The following is a 17961-nucleotide window of genomic DNA, read 5'->3' on the forward strand; positions in this document are numbered from 1 at the left end:
GAGTGAGATAATGCCAGGAGTATAAAGTAGGAGTATAAAATCTAGGGATTATAATCTCCACTCTCACATGCACCTGGGAAGAATGAAGATTTCTACTAGGATATTGACACAGCCAGAGGAGCGCTACAGGCCTCAGTAAGAAAATGGTGGGAAGAAAGGGCAATGTCTGTTCTAATCCTGACCTTGTGGTCCCAGTGAAGTGTAACTACTGACCTCCATGAGTGTTTCCTACCAGGAAGAAAGGCATCAAAGAAGCTTATTTACTATCGTCATTCTCTGTTGTGAATAAAATAGCAAACAAATCTTCATTCTTGATGCTAAAGAACTTATTTTCCCCAGATGGTCTGGTAAAGCCCTAACCAAATAGAGAAACCCAAAGGGCCTGACTTCCTATGTTAAAGAAGGAAGGCAATAAGTGGAAACTAGCATATGGGCTAAAATGTGTGCCTAGAACATAGAAAAGCTGTGTGCGTGTTTAAAATATTCAATAATAATATATACCGGTAACAAAAGATGAATACCAGTCATGTTTGAGCACCTCTTGTAATTGCAGAAGTCAAATGTGACTTGAATATTACAATTGTAATATACTTTTTTCTTTTCTTAAAATGTGTATATATATTTTTGGCACATATGTCTGTATTTATATAGTTAGTATATGTGTGTTTCAAGATCTATATATATAGGTATAATAGAAAACCTTATGGCTTTAGAACAAAAACATGTTTCATTTGATTGATAAGTTTCCATTTGTATTGATACATCTGCAGTTTACTTTCTTCCTTTCTTTTTTTTTTTTTTGTAAACTGATGTTTATTTTCCTCCAACTTTATTTCCATCTCATTTAAGAGCCTGTGGAGGAACAGCTTAAGACCACTCAGTGGTTGTTCCTACCCATTCAGTGGCCTGAGCAGTGAGAGCTGCAGACCAGTCTTCAGTGGCAGGCTGGGCGCTCCAGTCTTCAGTGAGGACCTGCTGAATAGGCACAGAGGGCTCCTGCAGCCTGCTGACCAGTCTGCAACCTCTGCTTGCGTAGCAGTAAACTCAGGCGCTGGAGCAGTCCATTCACCCTGAAATTCCTCCTTGGTCACAGCTTTCTCAGCAGCAGCCTGCTCTTCCTTTTCAATCTCTTCAGGATGTCTGTACAAGTAGAGATCAGGCATGACCTCCCAGGGATGTTCACAGGAGATGGTGCCACGCATGCGGAGAACTTCCCAGGCCGGCATCCACCACATCAAACCTACTGAGTGAGCTCCCTCATTGTTGCATGAGATGGCAATGGCCACATAATGCAGAGGAGAATCTGTGTTACACAGAACATTGGTAGGCAGGTTAACATAAGATGCCTCTGTGAGAGGCTGGGGCTCAGTAACCAGTAGAAGAGGAGGCTCCTGGAAGGCTGCCTGGATTTGGTTACTGAAGGTTCCAGGAGTGAAGCGGCCAGCAATAGGAGTGGCTCCAATGGCAGCAGCAAACTCCAGCACAACTCGCTGACCAGTATTCTTAGAGGATATGACACTGACGTCAGCAGGGTTTTCTTTTTTTTTTTTTTTTTTTTTTTTAATTTTTTTATTAAATCATAAGTGTATACAATGATATGATTATGGGGCATCATACACTCACTTCATAAACCATTTGACACATTTTTATCCCAGTGGTTAACATAGCCTTTCCGGCGTTATCTCAGTTACTGTGCCAAAACATTTATATTCTACATTTACCAAGTTTCGCAAATACCCCTGTAATATGCACCACAAGTGTGATCCCACCGATTCCCCTCCCTCTACCCACCCCCCCTTTCCCACTTCCCCCTATTGTTAAGTTGTAGCTGGGTTATAGCTTTCATGTGAGAGTCCCAAATTAGTTTCATAGTAGGGCTGTGTACATTGGATATTTTTTCTTCCATTCTTGGGATACTTTACTAAGAAGAATATGTTCCAGCTCCATCCATGTAAACATGAAAGAGGTAAAGTCTCCATCTTTCTTTAAGGCTGCATAGTATTCCATGGTATACATATACCACAATTTATTAATCCATTCGTGGATCAATGGGCACTTCGGCTTTTTCCATGACTTAGCAATTATGAATTGGGCTGCAATAAACATTCTGGTACAAATATCTTTGTTATGTTGTGATTTTTGGTCTTCTGGGTATATGCCCAGCAGAGGAATTACAGGATTGAATGGCAGATCTATTTTTAGATCTCTGAGTGTTCTCCATATATCCCTCCAAAAGGAATGTATTAATTTGCATTCCCACCAGCAGTGCAGAAGTGTTCCCTTTTCACCGCATCCACGCCAACATCTCTGGTCTTGAGATTTTGTGATATAGGCTAGTCTCATTGGAGTTAGATGATATCTCAAAGTAGTTTTGATTTGCATTTCTCTGATGATTAAAGATGATGAGCATTTTTTCATATGTCTGAAGGCCGTGCGCCTGTCTTCTTCAGAGAAGTTTCTCTTCAAATCCCTTGCCCAGCCTGCGATGGGATCCCTTGTTTTTTTCTTGCTGATGCGTTTGAGTTCTCTGTGGATTCTGGTTATTAAACCTTTGTCAGAGTTATACCCTGCAAATATCTTCTCCCATTCTGAGGGCTGTCTGCTTGCTCTGCTTACTGTGTTCTTAGCTGTGCAGAAGCTTTTTAGTTTGATCAAGTCCCAGTAGTGTATTTTTGAAGCTGCTTCAATTGCCCGGGGGGTTCTCCTCATGAAATACTCACCCAGACCAATTTCTTCAAGGGTTTTCCCTGCATTCTCCTCTAGTATTTTTATAGTTTCATGTCTTAAGTTTAAATCTTTAATCCAATGAGAGTCTATCTTAGTTAATGGTGAAAGGTGTGGGTCTAATTTCAGTCTTCTGCAGGTTGCCAGCCAGTTCACCCAGCACCATTTGTTAAATAGGGAATCTTTTCCCCACTGAATGTTTTTAATTGGCTTGTCAAAAATCAAATAGCGGTAAGTAGCTGGATTCATCTCTTGGTTCTCTATTCTATTCCAGATATCTACTTCTCTGTTTTTGTGCCAATACCATGCTGTTTTGATCACTATCGATTTGTAGTAAAGTCTGAGGTCTGGTAGTGTGATTCCTCCTGTTTTGTTTTTATTTCTGAGTAATGTCTTGGCTATTCGAGGTTTTTTCTGATTCCATATAAAACGAAGTAATGTTTTTTCAAGATCTTTAAAATATGACAGTGGAGCTTTAATAGGGAGTGCGTTGAAAGTATATATTGCTTTGGGTAGTATGGACATTTTGATAATGTTGATTCTTCCTAGCCATGAGCATGGTATGTTTTTCCATTTGTTAACATTTTCAGCTATTTCTTTTCTTAGAGTTTCATAGTTCTCTTTATAGAGATCTTTCACGTCTTTTGTTAGGTAAATTCCCAAATATTTCATCTTCTTTGGCACTACTGTGAATGGGATAGAGTCCTTAACTGCTTTTTCAATTTGACTGTTGTTGGTGTATATAAAGGCTACCGATTTATGAATGTTGATTTTGTAACCTGAGACGCTGCTGTATTCCTTGATCACTTCTAGGAGTTTTGTAGTAGAGTCCCTAGTGTTTTCCAGATACACAATCATATCATCTGCGAAGAGCGAGAGTTTGATCTCTTCTGATCCTATATGGATACCCTTGATCGCCTTTTCTTCCCTAATTGCGGTGGCTAAAACTTCCATTACAATGTTGAAAAGCAATGGAGACAATGGGCAGCCTTGTCTGGTTCCTGATCTGAGTGGAAATGATTCCAATTTAACTCCATTCAATATGATATTGGCTGTGGTTTTGATGTAGATAGCCTCTATCAGTTTAAGAAAAGTCCCTTCTAGACCAATTTTCTTGAGTGTTCTGATCATGAAGGGATGCTGGATATTATCAAAAGCTTTTTCTGCATCAATTGAGAGAATCATATGGTCTTTGTTTTTTAATTTGTTTATGTGCTGAATTACATTTATAGATTTACGTATATTGAACCAGCCTTGAGACCCTGGGATAAAACCAACTTGGTCATGATGTATAATTTGTTTGATGTGTTGCTGGATTCTGTTTGTTAGGATCTTGTTGAATATTTTTGCATCTATATTCATTAGTGATATTGGTCTATAATTTTCTTTTCTTGTTGGGTCTTTTCCTGGTTTGGGGATCAGGGTGATATTTGCTTCATAGAACGTGTTGGGTAGTCTTCCTTCTTTTTCTACATTTTGGAACAGGTTGAGTAATATAGGTACTAATTCCTCTTTAAAGGTTTGGTAGAATTCTGACGTGAAACCATCTGGTCCCGGGCTTTTCTTTTTAGGGAGGTTTTGTATAGTTGATGCTATTTCTGAACTTGATATGGGTCTGTTCAACATTTCCACTTGATTCTGGTTAAGTCTTGGAAGGTGGCGTGCTTCCAAGTATCGGTCTATTTCCTTCAGATTTTCATATTTCTGAGAATAAAGTTTCTTGTAATATTCATTAAGGATTTTTTGGATTTCTGATGAGTCTGTGGTTATTTTGTCTTTGTTGTTTCTGATTGATGATATTAGAGATTTTACTCTTTTTTTCCTGATTAGGTTGGCCAGAGGTTTATCTATTTTATTGACCTTTTCAAAAAACCAGCTTTTTGATTTATTGATCTGTTGTATTATTCTTTTGTTTTCAATTTCATTTAATTCTGCTCTAATTTTGGTTATTTCTTTTCTTCTACTGGGTTTGGGGTTGGAATGTTCTTCCTTTTCCAGTTGCGTGAGATGTCCCATTAAGTTGTTAACTTCCTCTCTTTCCGTTCTCTTGAGGAAGGCTTGCAGTGCTATAAATTTCCCTCTTAGAACTGCCTTTGCAGTGTCCCAGAGGTTCTGATAGCTTGTGTCTTCATTGTCATTTTGTTCCAAAAAATTGGTGATTTCTTTCTTAATCTCATCTCTGACCCAGCTATCATTCAGCATAAGGTTATTTAACTTCCATGTTTTTGTATGGGTATGCAGATTCCTGTTGTTACTCAATTCAAGTTTTATTCCATGATGGTCTGAGAAGATGCACGGAATAATTTCTATTCCTTTAAATTTACTGAGGTTAGACTTGTGACCTAAAATGTGATCAATTTTGGAGTAAGTTCCGTGGGCTGATGAGAAGTATGTGTATTCAGTTTTGTTGGGATGAAATGTTCTGTAGATGTCTGCTAAATCTAAATATTGGATGGTTAGGTTTAAATCTAAGATTTCTTTGCTCAGCTTCTTTCTGGAGGATCGATCCAACACTGCCAAGGGAGTGTTGAAATCTCCAACGATTATGGAGCTGGAGGAAATCAAGTTACTCATGTCTGTTAGAGTTTCTCTTATAAATTGAGGTGCATTCTGGTTGGGTGCATAGATATTAATAATTGAGATCTCGTCATATTGAGTATTACCCTTAACAAATATGAAGTGACCATTCTTGTCCTTCCTTACTTTTGATGGTTTAAAGCCTACTGTATCTGCAAATAAAATTGCAACACCTGCTTTTTTCTGATTACCATTTGCCTGAAATATGGATGACCATCCTTTCACCCTGAGTCTGTATTTGTCTTTTAAGTTGAGATGTGACTCTTGTATGCAACAAATATCTGGCTTGAGTTTTTGTATCCAGTCAGCTAACCTATGCCTCTTTAGAGGACAGTTTAAGCCATTCACATTGATGGAGAGTAAGGATAAGTCTGGTGGAATTTTGGGTATCGAGTTTTTCAAAGGTCCAGTGGACATTTTTAATCCTTTCGCCAGTGTGGAAGTTGGAGTTTGATCCGAAGTTTCTGAGTGAGTTTACTTTTGTGGTATAGGATTGGGTTGGTCATTGTGGAGGATAGGTCTGAGAACATCCTGAAGAGCTGGTTTACTTATGGCAAATTTTTTCAACATATGAATGTCATTGAAGTATTTAATTTCTCCATCATAGATGAAACTCAGTTTAGCTGGATACAAGATCCTGGGTTGAAAGTTTTTTTGCTTTAGGAGATTAAAAGTTGATGACCAGCCTCTTCTTGCTTGAAAAGTTTCAGCAGAGAGATCTGCAGTTATTCTAATATTCTTACCTTTGTACGTTATAGTTTTCTTTCGCCGGGCTGCTTTGAGAATCTTCTCTTTCATGTTAACTTTAGTGAAGCTAATTATGATATGTCTGGGAGATGGCTTTTTGGGGTTGAATCGTGCTGGGGTTCTGAAGCTGTCTGCTATCTGAATTTCAGATTCTCTAGGCATGTCTGGAAAATTTTCTTTCATAATTTCATGTAGAAGGGCCTCTGTGCCCTTGGCTGCCACTTCATCAGTCTCCGAAATTCCTATAACCCTTATGTTATTTTTTTTCGAATTATCTGAGAGCTCTCTGAGTGAGTGATCCGTTTTTGCTCTCCATTTCTCTTCCTCTTTGAGAGATTGGGAGCGTTCGAAGACTTTATCTTCAATGTCAGAAATCCTTTCTTCTGCTTGCTCCATTCTGTTACTGAGGGATTCTACTGTATTTTTCATATCTTTGAGGGCTGTAAGTTCTTGTTTCAGTGTGTCTAAGTCTTTGGTGGTTTTGTCTTTAAATTCGTTAAATTCTTGAGACAGTTTTTGAATTTCTCCTCGAATTCCTAATTCCATTTTATTAATCTTGTCTGCAAACCAAATTCTGAATTCGACTTCTGACATCTCAGCCAGTTGTTTATGAATGGGATCTTCAATCACATCTGCCGTATCTTTTCTTGGGGGGGTTGATCTATTCTGGTTATTCATGTTACCAGAGTTTTTCCGCTGATTCCGCCCCATGGTTTACTCCCTTTGGTTTTTCCCCTGGGGTTTTATCGAGGGCCCGTACAGTGTTGTGGCCTGAGAAACTGGGGCCCTGTCTGGTGTGGTGGAGCAAAGTGGTTCTGTCTTGTTTTCAGCTGGTTTCTGTTCTATCCTATTGCAACTTCTACTCTGGCTTGAAGTCTCAGCTGTGTGGAAAAATCAGCAATTAAGTCACCCCGCCTGCCCACCTCTGGCCCCAGTTGGAAAAGGAGAATCAAACCTTCCTACAATCGCACACCCAGGGCACCACCTGAAAAGTCCTCAGTCTATTAGCCCAGTTCAAAAGGTCCAAATCAACTGTCTCAATCGGCACTTGTCTCAGGTGGAAGGGTTCAAGAGGTCTCTGGGAATTGGATCACAGGGGCCTGGTGACTCCTCTGAGACAGCTCACCCCAGTGCAGCGTGGAGTCAGGAGGAGCCACCCCGCAAACAGAGCAGTCTGGGAAGGTTGACGTCTCCTTCCCCACTCTGCCCCTCCGTCGGACCCAGTCACTGGTATCTCTGCAGATGGCTAACCCAGTTGCCTGCAGTGAACAGACACTCCAGGGGTTTGCACCTGCCTGAATCGCGAGGAAGTCTGCCAGGCCCCCGCAGACTGCCGCTATCTAGCAGGAGGAGATGGGGCCTGACATCTTTGAGTGTTTGATGCAGGTGATGGGAAGGAGGTGTTCACTCAGGCTTAGCCCCGTCCCTGATGGATGCTGCTAACAGAACAGAACAGAACAGACAACTTTGTGAGGTTCTGTCTCTGTTCCTGTCGTCGCCTACAGGAGACGGGCTGTTTTGAGTTCAAACGTCTTTGCTGCTGGAGAATTGCGTCTGAACACCTCTCTGGGTCGGCCCCGCCCTGGAGGCTTCTGGGTTTGTGAGCCGTGACACAGGTGGCCTCCTCTGGTTGCCCAGGGAGACAGGGGGTGTGGCCTCAGAATATCCAGAAGTGAGCGTTCTGCCGTTAAAGAAAAAACGGCTGTTGATCTACCTCCAGGGAACTGCTGCTCTGGTGTGGGCACTCAGGCGACCCTTTTCTCCTCTGTCGCGCGCCCCAGAGTCAGCACTGAGCGGCCGCAGTTTGTGCTGGGTCCACACCCCTTAAGAGATCCCCCAAGAATCAGAACTCTTGGGGGATGGGCCCCCAGACCCGGATTGGGAGTGGGGCGGGGGGAAGCTAGAGTTTCATTCAGTTTCACGCAATACTACGGTCCGGGGAGGGCTCCTGCACTGCACCGCAGGGAAGTGCCGCCAAGGCTTGATTTTCCCTCAGCAGAGTGCCCTCTCCTCGCTCACGTATCCCAGAGTCAGCGCTGACCTGACACAGCTCAGGCACTGTGCACTCCCCTGGAGAAATCACCCAAGGAGCCGAACTCCGGAGGGATAGGCCCTCAGACCCCGAGTGAGAGTAGGGGCTCTCAGCTCTCAGCGGGGAGGCCAGAGTCTTATTCAGTCTTGTGCCCGGGGAGGGCTCCTGCACTGCACTGCAGGGAAGTGCCGCCAAGGCTTGATTTCCCCTCAGCGGAGTGCCCTCTCCTCGCTCACGTATCCCAGAGTCAGCGCTGACCTGACGCAGCTCAGGCACTGTGCACTCCCCTCGAGAAATCACCCAAGGAGCCGAACTCCTGGGGGATAGGCCCTCAGACCCCGAGTGAGAGTAGGGGTTCTCAGCTCTCAGCGGGGAGGCCAGAGTCTTATTCAGTCTTGGGCCCCGTATGCCCGGGGAGGGTTGGTGCACTGCACCGCAGGGAAGTGCCGCGAGGCGTGACTCCCCCTCAGCCCGGTGCCCTCTCCTCACTCGGCGCGCCTCAGAGTCAATGCTGACCAGTCGCAACTCGGGGACTGTCCACTCCCCTTGAGAAATCACCCAAGGATCCGAAGTCCTGGGGGACAGGCCTCCAGACCTCAGTGGGCGGGAGGGGAGCGCCGGGGATTCAGGGTTGCCGGCAAAGGATTCCCAAAGTTTTATTCAGCCCTATGTCCGGCAGGAGAACGCCACGGCACCCCAGTAGGGGAGGTAGGTCCAGTTTTTAGAAGGTCTCTCCTGTGGAGTGTAGTGGGAGGGGCTTTAATTTCTGCCCACTTGTTCAATTGTGGGGCTACAGAGCCGGTCTCATGGGGGAGGGGGACTCCCGTCCGCTTGGTGGTGGATTTTGTACCTTTTGTTTGCGTCCTTGAGATCACAACTTGCCTCAGCGGTGTTGATGTGCGTTCTTCAGCCTTCTCTCTTGGTGAGGCTCAAGTCCACCAGGATACTTACTAAATTCCTGTCCCTTAACTCTCCTTCTGGATGGGAGCCTTTGTTGAAAGCTGGCTTCAGTCCGCCATCTTGTCTCCCCCTCCGTCAGCAGGGTTTTCAGTGGCAACAATGGCCCGAGCTGCCAACAGAAGTTTTTCCCAGGTCCTCTTCAGATTTATGATGTAGATGCCATCACTTTGCCTTTTGTAGATGTACTGTTCCATTTGGAAGTCAAGGTTGGTGCCACCTAAGTGGGTTCCTGCTGCAAGGAATTTGAGGACATCCTCCTCCTTCATTTGCTGGACATCAAGGGCTCCAGACATGGTGAAAATTTCCCTTTAAGTTATGGTGGGAATCCAGAACAACACCGTACGGGCCCTCCCTGAGTGGTGCAGAAAGCTGAAGTTTACTTTCTTATTAAAAGGATTTGTTCTGTAAAATTTGGATTCAGTTAAAAGCCTGTACTCAAGAATCCAGAAGGCCACATGTAGCCTTAAGGCCCAAAGTTCCTCACCACTTCAAGGAGAGTACACAAATGAAAACAACAAAGAAAAGGGAGTACAAGTGTAGAGAAATGTTCAGAAAATGAAAGCTACTTGTTTCCTATTAAAAGACACCCATAGAAAGAACAACTTCACAGGCCCAAGCGCAGCTAGGCCAGTTGTAGCCTCACTGCCCAATGGCTCTCCAGCTCTCCTGCTCCCCCAAATGAAGGCCCCTGTGATGTGCAGCTGGGGCCCTGTTGCATCTCTGGGCAGTGACCTGCCTCAGAGTCATGGTCTGCTTTGCAAGAAGACCTTGCTTGGTGCTTTGGGGCCAAATGAGAAGGATCTCCCCTTTCCTGTCTCTGAAGAATAGAAGTGACTTTGGATTCCCCTGGGAGATGGTGGATAGAAGCCAGCTGCAGAAGGCCCAGGCCATGCCTGTCCTCCATGAGATGCTCCAGCAGATCCTCCTCCCTTTCCACACAGAGGTTCCTCTGCTGCCTGGAACACAACCCTCCTGGACAAACTGCACCCTGGACTTCACGAGGAGCTAGGACACCTGGAAACTTACTTGCTGCAGGCCATGGGAGAGAAAGCCTCTGCCACGGTGACTGAGGGCCCCACACTGATCTTGAAGAGGTTCTTCCAGGGAATCCATCTCTACCTGCGGGAGAGAAGAAATACAGTGACTGTTCCTGGAAAAGTGTCAGAGAGAACATCATGAGAGCCTTCTCCACATCAACAAACTTGCGAGAAAGATTGAGAAGCAAGAATGGAGGCCTTCGGTCATCTTGAAATGACTTTCATTGACTAATCTGCCCTGTTGTACTTGCACATGTCTTTGGTCATTTCAAAAGACTGATCTCAACTTTAGTCACAAAATTTATTGCATTAATTCTGCAAGTATTTTGTCAGGGTTTTATGCAAGTATAGTAAAAACACTCACATTCAGGAGCATTAGCTTCTAATGTGTTATTTATTGTTTATTTATTGATTTTTACTCATTTGTTTATTCTTGTATCTTATCATATTATCAATATTTATGTTTTTCATATAACAGCTGTTTGCCTCTACATTGGATTAAAATTAGAAAACATGTTCACCTTTCCATTTTATTATATTAGATACTGTATTTTATTATCAGTTAAACTCTTATCAAACAAAACTTCTTGAATTTGCTCATTCTAAAACCAAAATCCAAATGCTGGTTTTCTGAATCAAAATGAAGAATAAATGGTAGTATTCATTTTCTTATTCATTTACTCCATTCGCATAATATGTATAAAGTGAGTACCAAAGTGGCAGATTTTGGAATTACTGTCAAGAAATACAAATGAATAAAACAAATACAGTTTCTTCTGTGTTGAAACTTTCACTTTTATAGGAAGAGAAACAGAAAAGCAGTATCAACTTCACTTATTTGAAATACTACAGAAATATATAAAAGAAACTTGAGGTGCAAGTGGTACTGGGAAGGAAATAAAATTAACTGTCTTTTCTAAGGGAGATGTGAAAGTGCAGAGTATTACTGGCAATTGGAAATATGGGTCTAGAATGAACAACAAATGCCATAGGCGAAAGTACTAATTTAAGATTCTCCATTGCATGTCTGTAGTGAGGACATGGGAATGAATATAGTCATTTATAAATAGAGGGGACAATAAAATGAAGACCGAAACCTTGTCCTGCAGACCCTCAGCAATTAAAATTAGGGCAAACAAAGAGAGTCTGCAAAGGGCACTGGGGCTGAGAGTCTACTGCAGTTATAAGGACAAGTAGGGAAGAGTCAGGGGGAGACTTGTGAGGGAAAGACACTGGTGCTTTCAGGGAAGATGAAAACTGACATGTCCTAGTGGACCCCAAAACAAATGCCTCAAAACTAGCCAAAGTTAGTTCAGTGGACTTAATGGGATAGAAACCAGATGAGCATAGGTTAAAGAGGAAACACAGAGGAATTAAAAACACTGCATATAGAAAATTATTTTGAGAAGCATGTTTGTTGAATGAAATTATGAAATACGATGGCACCTGCAGAAGAATGTGAATTAATGACTCTTGTATATTTTTTCATGTTTCTGCAATATCTTTTTAAAAAAACATGTTCAGAAATTAGATATATTGACAAAAACCTACGAAGGGTTTTAACACTTGATTTAAATAATTGCTTATTTATTTGGGTAAAATAGTAATTTATCAGTGTTCTAATTTATGTTACTTTTTAATGGGCAAGCAATAATTATTACCCATTTGCTGGCTAATTTCAGATTTATTCAATCATGTTATTATTGGATTTCATTTTATTCTGTTATTTAATTTTCTCTAGTTTTGTTTGCCATATATATTATGTATTTATGACTTTATAGTTTCTAATCAGTGACATACATTTTCTGAAAAATATAGCCGTATTATTTGATAGACACTTGTTTTTACCCTCACCTAGGTTCAAAGAGCTGAACAGTTCTTTTTTCATTTAAATTATTAAATGTCTAGAATGGAGAACTAAGCCTCTCTCTAGGCATATTCCTCTTTTGACCTGTCAGTTCCTTCTCTTATAAATCTGTTTTTATGTTCAATTCTTTTTTATTTCTCTTTTAAAATTTATGACTGACACTTAATAATTGTACATATTTATGGGGTACAATGTTATGTTTCACAATATGCATACATTGTGTAATGATCAAATCAGGATAATTAGCACATCCATCACCTTAAACACTTACCATTTCTTTGTGATGAGAACATTCAAAAACACTTTTTCTAATTATTTTGAAATACACAGGCAGTCCCCAATCCGACTGACATGTGACTGCACTTATGAACAGAAGCTATTACAGGTAATAGGTAAATGTATCTGTTTCAACTTATATACAAATTCAACTTAAGAACAATTCTATAGAACCTATCTCATTTGTAACCTGGGACTGCCTGTAATGAACTATGGCTAACTCTAGTCCTCCTGCTATTTTGTCCCTAGTCCATTAGGTTTTTTTTAATCTACACTATAAGTGATAATGTAAACTGATTTCTGTTAGAGTGTCAGGCAATATTTCTAGAAAATTTTTTTGAAATTTTCTTTCCTTTTTTTAAATTAACGTTCAATACCTTTCCATCATAACTTATTACTGATAATACACTATCTTGGAGATTACTTGCTTTATTAATTGATTAGTAAACTTCCCTTATTGCTATATATTTTTAAATTTCTAATACTTTAAACATTTAATTATTCTTATTAAGCTGGATAAGGCTAAGACTCCATCTCTAATTTTTAAAATAATATTGTTTATTATTTCCTAATTAACTTAATTGTTCTGTGGTAGAGAGCTTTAGTTTCATGAAAATCAGAAACATTTGTATATTACAAAATGATTAATTATAATGCGTATCAAAGAATGAGACACATGATAAAAATAAATGAAAGAAATTGAGTCAGAGAATCTTTCAATTATTAAATACAAAACACGTATTAAATACAACATAATATTAACTACAAGATAACGTTGTACAAGATGTACAATAGCCACCAAAATAAGAATGACCAGGGAAAGGAGAGAGTTTAATAATTATATTAACTCAGACTTTAAATAATTGCTAAATTTAGAATCATTTTGCATTGATCCTCCCATTCTGCTCTAGTTCCTATGTGTAATCCTGGGCAACAGTCTTCTGGGTCTCAGTTTCTCAAATGTAAAGAGAAGTGGAAATATTCATGGAGTTGTTGCATTAAACCATCATATGCATTGTGAAGAACTTCGCAGTGTACCTTCCAGGGAATGAGTTTTTAATATATAGTAACCATCTTCTTGTTTTTTAATGTGTAAATCTATCTCAGAATAGCATTTTTCTACTAAGTACTATGAGACTGTACTATCATTTGTTAGAAAACGATTGAGAATAGCTGACATTCTATGGAATCCTGGGAGAAATCCTAGAAAAGATGGAAAACTGTCAGTCCTAATGCCCGAGGACCGATTTTATTTTTAGTCAGCAAGCAGTGGCAAGTGTCAATATGTGATAGAGGGAATCCTCTTCTAGCGTGAAGTGGGGAAGACACTTATCAGCGAGTCCCGGCGCGGGGCAGGCCTTCCTCCCACGGCCTTCGCAGTCCCGCTACGGAACCCAGTCGCTTCCTTACTATCTCGTACTTCCCTTCACCTTACGTACTGCCGCACAGATGCTTCTGGTTTTGTTTGCTTTCTGGCTTGGAGGTTTCTATTAAAAGTAGGAAGACACGAGAAGGAAGGACAGTTAAACGGGAGTTCTAAGTTTTTCAAAACCGTGAGAGTGTAACTGTGTATGTCCTGAGGGAATTCCCCTGTTACAAAGGCGTAAGAGGAAAACTGTTTACTGCGGGGGCTGAAGAAATGCTGTTGTGGGAAGTGCGCCCCCTGCTGTCTACGTGTTACAAGCGCAAAAACCACATCTGTTGAGAGAGCAAGTCCCTGTAGAGACTTTATTTTTTCTTTTTTTATTATTATTATTTTTTTTCTATTGTTGGGGATTCATTGAGGGTACAATAAGCCAGGTTACACTGATTGCAATTGTTAGGTAAAGTCCCTCTTGCAATCATGGCTTGCCCCCATAAAGTGTGACACACACCAAGGCCCCACTCCCTCCCTCCATCTCTCTGCTTTTCTCCCCCCCCCACATAACCTTAATTGTCATTAATTGTCCTCATATCAAAATTGAGTATTCTATGCACAAGTCCAGTTCCTGTCTTGCAATTCGCCTCCGAAATGAAGAACAAGCCCCAACCCGGAAAGAATGACCTAATGCTGGAATAAGATCTTCATGTTCAGCTGTAGACAGGACCTGGCCTCTTTGGGCAATGGGCAACTCTGGAGAGAGACAGATTAAAATGCATTGCCTGCCTCCAGCTTGTTGTTCATGTTTCAACTTCCCAACTAACCTTCCTTATCCGCACTGTGGGGTGGAGCTGGACAAACTCAGCGTGGAACTGCAATAAAGGATTAAGGGAGATCTCATATCCGGTGTTGTGTTGCGAATAAATTGTTTCACTAATTCTTTCCAAATATCCCCTCCTGTGTGATTACATAATTATGAAAATATATTCACCATCAAATTGAATAATATTACTGGAAGCCCTTCCACATAGAGTCAAATAGAGAGTTCAGATGTGTATTAGGAACTGTTAGAGAATACTAACGTTGCCAACTGACATAGGCTTTTTCATTGAAGCATATGGATGTCAACAGAATTTGGAGGTGTTTTGTAACCTGCACAATATTGTATTTGATGACATTAATCAGGAGGTAAGAATTATGTGTGTGTATCACATGTTGTTCAGGAGGCACGGAAGGTCATCAATTTGAGAGAGCTTTGCCTGGTATAACCTAGCTGATACTTTAGCTTGTGTTTCTATAAATTGTGGATGAAGAGAGTCTTAGTAATATTTTTATAGTTTCTATATTTTGTCTTTCTTTCCTCTACTACTGCTTGTGGGCGAACCATGTTAGAAGCAGGGGAAGACTTGGCAATTCTTGAATTTCTCTTTCTCTCTTTTTTTGATGACCTAATACCTTTCAAATGTTATGATCCTTTCTATTCACAGGGTGTTAGATAAGGGATGCATGTGAGATATATGTAATAAATAGTACATATCATATATACTATATATCTTCCCCATATAGAAGATATTGTGTTTTAAAAGATCTACACATAATATTTTAAATACCATATACATTAAATACACATGTTGTAATAACTTCTACAACACCCTATGAAGGTCTATATATGCACCTATATACATTCAGATAAATTTGAGATACTTTCTATTCATCTCATTTTATATATTTAATGTGAAAAGATTATCCTAGTTACCTTGTACTGTCATCTTGACCTAAAACTCTCTACAACCTTGTGTTGTTTAATACCCAGATGTTATGAAAGTATTAGGAAGCTAGAGGAGGGACTCACTGCATATCCTTACAGCCAGGCACAAGTCCCACAGTGGTTCTGGACCTCAGCCGCCTGACAAAATGCGTGTGGTCTATTGGGGAAGAGGACAATGGCTTCTGCTACAGGGACCAGCAGACTCTGCAGGGAATCACCATGCAGTGGCAGCTGAGTGTGATCATGGCTCCTCTTGGCCACCTGCGCACACCCCGTGCTTCAGTGAACAAGGCCCTGTGGAGGTCCAGCCAGGCACAGGAAAAGTAAATTACAGAGCTGCAGCACCAACACTTGCCTACATCTAATCAGTTGGAAAAGAATCCAAGAGCTTACTGCAATGATATTTAGGCACTTTTAAGCTCATATCTTTCTCGAAGAGACTACCCCAGGTACCCATTTGATGCTCATTTGCTCAGTAAGTAAAAAGGAGCATCAAGAACTGTGAGGAATTTGTAACAACCAGCAATAGCTCAAGACATTGCAATGTAAGGAACTTGGTAAATTTTGGTATCTTGGGTTTTTGTTTGCACAGATTAAATAGACATCATCTTTTTTACATGTAAGCGTTTTCATTTGGCCAAGGTAGAGGTCTTCTGGCTTCTCTTGTGACGATCATGGTGGGATGCTACATTACGTTCTCTGTCTCCAGCTACAATGTAAGGTAATTTGAGTTGCAGGATGACTAATTGAGTCTGAAAGTGGAAAGTCAATAAAGACAAACAATAAATCCTTCATACAATGCAACATACACACAAAATCCAAATTTTTTTACTAAAAATACCAGCTGTCTTGGCCAAGGGAAGTATTCAACAAATACAATTAAGAAAACAGGACTGGTTTACAACAGGTGAAGAGAATTGATGACCAATTTAATTGTGCCACAAAAAAGTCTATTCCCCAGGGAATTGTGCCAGTTATGCATGAAGCAATTGGGAAGTGAAAAGAAAGAACTTACCACTATTTATCTAGGACTGTATTGGAGAAAGTATATGTTGATTCTCAGCAACCTCTCTTGTTCTTGTGGACAGTGATAACCCCAGAATGTGACAGATTCCAGGCTGTGCAGTTAGAAGGCCTGGATTCCAACACAAGTCTGTAACTCTGGGATAGTTACTGTCTGTGACTCTACCTTCTACTCTATAATTTAAGACAAATGAAAAGACAGATATCTGCTCGTTTTGTTAACTGATGAGACAGAAACAACCAGAAAAGGACTTTCTCATGTAGCAGCTTAAGAAATAATATTAAATAAATTCCTGTATTTTAATAATATTCATTATTAATATTAATAATATTCATTATTCATTCATTAATAATATTAAGAAATAATATTAAATAAATTCAGAGTGTTCACAGATTAAATCATAAGCATTAATATGCTTAGAATAGTGTCTAATCATAGTAAATGCTCAATAGTATTTTTGTTTTAATATTTTCATATAATTATTTAGCTATATGGGGTATGAATGATCTTCTTTGATATCATCCAGGTTTCTGAATGGATTCACTAACCATATGACATGCTCAGAGAAGAATAAAATCCATTATTTTACCAGATATAATTAATAAAATTATTGTTAAAAGAAAAACTTCAGACAAATTCAATTTAACAGTTTATTTAGCAAAAAAAAAAAAAAAACTCATTTATGAATTGGGCAGCCCTCAGAACTAGAATGAGTTCAGAGAACTCCACCCAGCAAGGCTGGTGCAGAGATTTTATAAACTAAATTCAGAAGCAAAGTAGAGAAATGACCTCATTGGTTATGGCTAAGCATCTGCCTTATTTGAGCATTGAGTGATGATTTGGCTGCCTGTGATTGGATGAAACTTGAAGTATAGTTTGTTACACTTCTAAGTTAGCTTTCGGTCTTGTTTAAATACACAGTTAGGTTACAGTTCACTATGCTGGAATTCAAAGTACAGATACAGCCTTAAGCTAATGGCCTCCTGCTTATTTAACATTAATAAATTGCTGTTTATATTTAAAGCGAATATATTAGGAATTCATTAGTGTAGTTCCCTTTCCTTGCCTCTCAACAGACTGCATCTGAGAAAAAAATGAAAGAATAATTAATTGGTATGCTTGATCTTGCAAAGTTTATGACCAGCCATTATACAGAATGCCTCTCCTTTTGGCCCCTGCTGGAAGCAGTCAATTTGTTGCCCTTTCTTTACTTCTCTCTGCCCTTCATTCTCCAGCTTTGCTGTAGACCTGAGTTCCTAACTTGTTGCAGTGAGTTTAGCTTCATTATATATGGTCATTTTTTTAGACAAGGAGTTATTTCTACAACTTTTAACACATTCTGACTTGCACATACTGACATTCTCTTTTGCTTATATAGAAAGTTGAATTAAGAAAATAAAATTTTAAACCTGATATTATGATACTGAAGGGAATAAATATTTTCCATAGCTGTTATGTTAAACTCAAGCTAGTACAAAAGTTTTGAGACAAACTGTATTATAGTCCATTATAGCACCTGCAAGAAACACGGCTGACAGCATCCTTTCTGATTCACCCGTGCAAGTTTCAATTTGCTCATCTTCATTTGT

The 17961-nt window shown here is 40.2% G+C and overlaps 2 pseudogenes across 1 annotated transcript; one reads left to right on the forward strand and one right to left on the reverse strand.

Annotated features, from left to right (window-relative positions):
* Positions 1-797: 797 nt before the first annotated feature.
* On the reverse strand, positions 798-9383 carry LOC128565343 (40S ribosomal protein SA-like; annotated as a pseudogene). The gene is made up of 2 exons (XR_008374246.1): positions 9131-9383; positions 798-1539 (listed from the first exon to the last, which is right to left on the reverse strand). The product of XR_008374246.1 is annotated as a 40S ribosomal protein SA-like (transcript).
* A 212-nt stretch (positions 9384-9595) lies between these two features.
* On the forward strand, positions 9596-10290 carry LOC128596814 (interferon omega-1-like; annotated as a pseudogene).
* The last annotated feature ends 7671 nt before the right edge of the window (positions 10291-17961 follow it).

This window comes from Nycticebus coucang, chromosome 2 (assembly GCF_027406575.1).
Source record: "Nycticebus coucang isolate mNycCou1 chromosome 2, mNycCou1.pri, whole genome shotgun sequence".
NCBI lineage: Eukaryota > Metazoa > Chordata > Mammalia > Primates > Lorisidae > Nycticebus > Nycticebus coucang.